This window comes from Ictidomys tridecemlineatus, chromosome 15 (genome assembly GCF_052094955.1).
Source record: "Ictidomys tridecemlineatus isolate mIctTri1 chromosome 15, mIctTri1.hap1, whole genome shotgun sequence".
Lineage (NCBI taxonomy): Eukaryota > Metazoa > Chordata > Mammalia > Rodentia > Sciuridae > Ictidomys > Ictidomys tridecemlineatus.
In genome coordinates, this window is record NC_135491.1 from 43,875,218 (window position 1) to 43,881,138 (window position 5,921).

Sequence of the window (5,921 nt, forward strand, 5' to 3'; positions counted from 1 at the left end):
GGCAATAGGCTTCCCCTAGGGCAAATGAACCAAGACATCATTTGTCCAATATGAAAACCACAGTCTTCTAAATAACTTAATCTTAGACTTCCCTAGGTTCTCATTAAAATTGAGTCACTATATCTGGCACACACTCAAAGGGGAAGAGCATTAAGCATCTCCTGAAGGGAGAGATGTCAAAGAATTTGTGGACATGTTTTGTAAACCACCATAGCCATATTACCATACACATATATACACACACACAAGTATTTACAACTTTGGTGTTTTAATCTTCAAATCATTTTTTAAACGTAATGTTATAATCTTTTAGAGGTAGATTTCAGAGAATAATTTCCCTTAGATTCCATCAGCTCCTTTTCTTGCTTCACCACCATAATTCATGGCATTTCAAAAATGTTCCAGAGTTCAAATGTTGGATGGGATCAGTAATGGAAATTGCAGCTTTGTATGTTTACATATAGGATACTTCAAAACAAGTGACTCGGTTATTATTGTCCTTAGCAGTCCCAGTGGTTCAGGATACTGAGGCAGGAGAATGGCGAGTTCAAAGTCAGCTTCAGCAACTTAGTGAGGTCCTGTGTCAAAATATAAAATGGGCTGGGGATGTGGCTCAGTGGTTAAGTACACCAGGGTTCAATTCCCAGTTCATATATATATATATATACACATATACACGCCTTATTCGGGTTTCAGAAAGTTTAGGGAAATATATAAAGAGGAAAAATTTTGATTATAGGAGATAATATATATCCACACTTCTGGTATGGTATGGTGGCTATTGAGCACATGAAATATATCTAATACAATTGAAGAACTGAATTTATTGTTTGTTAAACTTTAATGTAAAAATTGAGGTGGTGGGCTGGGATTCTTGGCTCAGTGGTAGAGCACTTGCCTAGCACATGCAAGGCACTGGGTTTGATCCTCAGTACCACATAAAAATAAATAAATAAAAGTATTGTGTCCAATTATAACTAAAAATATATTTAAAAATAATAAAGATGTCCATCTATAATTAATAAGAAAGTATTTTTCTGTTAAAACGTATTGTTTTAGGGAAACTACATTTCACTTCAACCTTTGCAAATTTAGTGCCCAAGTTGTGATGTACTGTTAGTATAAAATATCAGATATCAAAGACTTAGTATATAAAAGAGAAAATAATCTCACTAGTTTTTTCACTAGTTTTTAATTTTGACTACATATTAAAATTATTTTTAATGTACTGGGTAATATTGGTATTTGATACATTGAGTTAAATACATTATTTAAATTTTTTTCATTTTAATGTGACTACTAGATAATCCTAAAGAAAATCTTATAAGTGGGTAAGTACATGGATCATTAAAATGGAAGGAAAAAATTATAATGGAAAATGTTGAGGCTCAATTGTTTAAAAAATTAAAACAAAATATGAATTTTATCTCCTAGGATCATTTAAGGGAATTAATACATATCCATTGCCCAAAATAAACACTGTTGGTGCTCCTCAGAGAAGCCACAGTCTGGCCCCAAAACTGATCCAAAGCAGTAGGAACCTTTTAAGTTATATTGGAAGTGTTGCCTGTTAGAGTATATCTATGATGGTCTGGGTGGGGGTGGGTGGGGAGGGAATGCTTTCCTGAGGAAATATGTGAGATCTGAAGGGTGGCAGACACAACAACTGGGAAAGATGACACAAGAATTATAGGAAACCAGCCAATTTGAGAAAGCATCAGAATATGATCACGACATGGAATTTGAAGGGGTTGCAGTAGTGAAATGAATCCAAAAGGGTTAGCAGAGACCAGGGTAGAAGTCACAAGTAGTGCTGAACTGGCTTTGCTAGCCATATGAAAACATTGGGATCATTGCTAAGGGTGAACCAGAAGCCACAGAGGGGTTGTAAGCTTGATGGAATGGGCAATTGAGAAAATCCATTTTGGTTGATTAAAGAGAAGGCTAGAAGCAATAACTTTGTTGCACCTGACCATAAGGTGACCTGGTAGGGAGACTTAAGGTTAGCCTAGTGGGCTTGGAGACATTTCAGAGCTGAGAGGAAAAGTATAGGGAACAGAATTTTTAGATTTCTTCATTTCTCTTATAGTCAGAACAGGCTGGTTGTATTGCCTTAAAACACAAAAAAAATATTTTTAATTGATTTAAAAGATTTATCCTTTATGTGCTGGGCTCAATGGCGCACATCTGTAATCCCAGCAGTTTGGGAGACTGAATCAGGAGGATTGCAAATTCAAAGCCAGCCTTGGCAACTTACGGAGTTCCTAAGCTACCCTGTCTCAAAAATAAGTGCTGGGGATGTGGCTCAAAGGTTAAGTGCCCCTGGGTTCAATCCCTAGTACCAAAAAAAAAAAAAAAAAAAGAATTATCCTTTATGTGATGAATTAAATCAGTCGTTCACCTAGGCTGACAGCAGTACTGGAACACGGACAGCCATTGTGAGAGAACCAAGAAACTAGTGTCATGAAAGAAGTACTGGTTTTGGAAACTCACCTGAAATTGACACATGTCCTCTGTTTTCAATGGACCAAGCTAGACACAACCACACCCAGCTTAAGCTCTGCATGGAACTGCAGGCCTATTTTTTGCCCAGAAGGGAGTCAATATTTATGAATAACTAATAGTTACCATGAATTCCTATTTCAATGATTAAGTATTTGGGGCTGGGGATGTAATTCAATAGTAGAGTACTTGCCCAGCATGTTCAAGAGCCTAGATTCAATCCCTAGCAGTGACAGGGTTGAAGGAACACAGGACCTTACTCTTTTAAAGAAAAATATACTTATGAGAGACAAGTCCCCAGTAGTCACATTGAATTAGAATTCTAGAATCTCATTATATGCCTTCTACCAAGCTAATATACAGGAGCTAATATATAGCGGGAGCATAAGGACAGGAAAAATGCCGGATACACTTCAAAAAGAAAAAAGTGGGGCAAGGTATTGTGTCCAACTACAACTAAAAAAAAAAAAAATTAAAAAAGTGACTGGTCTGTTAACTATGAAACATCATGGAGAGACCATTCAAGGATCCTGTACCCTGAGAGGGGTGTGTTCTTGGTAAGGCTTTCAAGCTTGTTACATTTTTTTTTTAAAGTTTTTTTAGTTGTTGATGACCTTTATTTCATTTATTTACTTATATTTGGTGCTGAGAATTGAACCCAGTGCCTCACACATGCTAGGCAAGTACTCTACCACTGAGCCACAACCCTAGCTCAAGCTTGCTACATTTCTTGCCTTCAAATTATCATATTTGACTGTTGTACTATGTACTAAAAGGAATGGCATCCTTGCAGCCTCTCCCCCAGCCATTTTTCCCCAGCTCCCCCAAGCCACTTTTCTGAGCAACACCACTACCCATCTCGCTACTCAAACTGGAAAACTATATCTTTACTTTTGACTCACATTCTCCCTCATCTTCCATACCCAATCTGTAAAATTCTGCCAATAGATTCCATCAAGTCTTTTTTTTTAATTTTCAGTTACACACAAAGCATTTATCTGTAAGCACTTTTATAAGAGTAGATCTAACAAATCTCTGAGAGTAGTTATGATCATTTTACAGATAACAAAACCTGAGGCATGGAGAAGTAATTTGGCTAAGACACAGAATTATTAAGTGACAGAACTGGGATTCCGTTTTTCAGTCCATGAGCTGTAAATTACTGTGCTGTGTCCTGAGGCTGTCCCTGTAAGTCTGGTTTGAACTGCTACTATGATCACCTGTCTTCCTGAATACATTCTTCATCAGCCACTTCAATATTTCTGAACATCCCCACCCTTAGTTTGAGAGAATAGCCATTAGAAACATTCTGAGTTGGCCTACTTACCTGAAGCATCTGCTTCTACTTGATGTATTGGGCTCTGGATTATGGCTTCCTGCTACCATCATCCCAAAGCTGTCAGACTCACCTTACAAAAACCTGGTGCATCCCACTTAAATAAGCAAAGATAAACTTGTTATTGGCTAATGTTCACATAATCCTACCTCCCTATTATCCCAACAGGGGATTTCTTAGGGGCTTCCTCTACTTTGTTTTTCCTGTTATTTGGTTTACCAAACTGAAAAATAATTCTCATTTTGTTATGTAGAGGCTTGTGACTTTCTCTTTGTCTTGTATATATAAGGCTATCTGGCCTACCCCATCCCAATTCAGAACCTACTCCCCCTTTTTTTTCACTAGAAATAAGACCTTTTAAGTGTTTTTAAATTTATTCAAAAATTTTTGCAGTACCAGGGACTAAACCCAGTAGTACTCTACCACTGAGCTACATCCCCAGCTCTTTTTATCTTTTACTTTGAGGTGGTATTGCTAAGTTGCCCAGGCTGACCCCAAAGTTGCAATCCTCCTGCCTCAGCCTCCTAAGTAGTTAGGATTACAGACTTGTGGCACTGCACCTGGCCCTCCTAGAGTTTTAAATAGATCTACTATTTCCAATCTGGTTGGATTTAAGTTCAATTCAGATACTTTTTTAATTGACTAAGACTATTCTTTGCCATTTTTTTTTCCAGGTCCTCTTCTCAAGCTATTTAGCCCAGCTGCCCAAATAACCTTTCCTAGACATGTGTTATTAAAACTTGCTGTGGTGAGTGTAAATAAGGATCCCCTGATCCCCGTTTCCTGTTCCCATATGGCATTGACAATTTTTTGAAATGTTTATTTGAAAACAATTTCCTGAAATGTTCTTTCTTATTGACATAGCTAATGTTTCTTTTGTTTTTACAGAGAAAATGTTTTTTTTTTTCCTCTTGGAATTCCTTCCACATCAATTAATAGAGCATTTCACTTTTTAAAAGTATCTTATTGTACTCATCTGGGTTTATTTAGCCAATTCCCTCCTGGACATCCCAGTGATCCAGTTCTGTTGTTATGGCATATGATGATGCATTGGACATTTCTACTCTGTTTTAATGCCAGTAGCAGTGACTTCAAATATTTATGGGATCTCCCCTGTTACACTTTGCTGCCAATGTTTAATGGTCTTGATCAAATCCTTGGCATTCTCTGTGCCTCAGTTTCCTCATCTAAGAATGAGGAAGGAATTCCTCCAGCAGGTTCAGCCAGAACTTTTGGGCTGCATACACTTGAGTATCATAAAATGAAAACATAGCCAAGGCTGTTTCTGAGGTCAGTCCTTTGCTGCCACTTTGTAATCGCACATCCACCCTGGGATGAGAGATTATACCCTATTTTACAGCTAAATGAATGAGGTTCAAATGAGGTGCAAAGCCTTATTCAAGGCTCTTTGTTCCGTAGCCACCAGAACCCAAGTTATTTCCATTACATCTGCCCCTCAAGGAAGAAGGTTTTTAAACAGGGGAGACAGTGACATGTGGCCTCCTTTGGATCCCGCCCAGGGGTGACTCTCTACCCCTGGATGTGGTTCTAAAGGAGGCTTGGCCCAGGGCCCCTTCCTTTCTACCTCGTCGTCTTCACCAGGCAACCGGCCCCCACTTCCCACGCATTCTAGCATACTCTAAACTTCTTCAGGTTGACGCTAGCTCAGGGGTGACTGGATGGGGGAATCCATCCCCCGACCAACAGCAGTCCTGGCCCAAAGAGAGATGGGACACCCGCGGGCCGTGGGGCTCTGGGACTCGACGTCCTTTCTCCTGTTGGGTCTCAGACCATGTGACCTTATGCGCCCAGTGAATGCTAGTGAGACGCGTGTAGACGGAAGATGAATGTTGTGTAGCTATGTGACGTGTGTATTGCGTGGTGTACTCTCCCTAGTGCAGACATATGAAACGTGTGTGAGGTGGTATGCAGATGTGGGGGCTCACGACCTCTGGGGCTCTTGGCGTTTAGAATTCCCAGTAGTAAAGTCCTGCCTTAACCTTCCCGGGGACTGTCAGGGCCACTTGATCCGGAGCTTGCGCATGCGCGACCCCGCCTCAGACTCTTCCCCTGTGGCTGGAAC

General features: G+C 39.6%; 1 long non-coding RNA gene across 1 annotated transcript; it reads right to left on the bottom strand.

The window, feature by feature from the left end:
• Positions 1-251: 251 nt before the first annotated feature.
• Positions 252-5,871, bottom strand: LOC120887858 (uncharacterized). The gene is made up of 3 exons (XR_005731175.2): positions 5,839-5,871; positions 3,830-3,935; positions 252-578 (listed from the first exon to the last, which is right to left on the bottom strand). It is a non-coding gene; the product is annotated as an uncharacterized LOC120887858 (long non-coding RNA).
• Between the last annotated feature and the right edge of the window lie 50 nt (positions 5,872-5,921).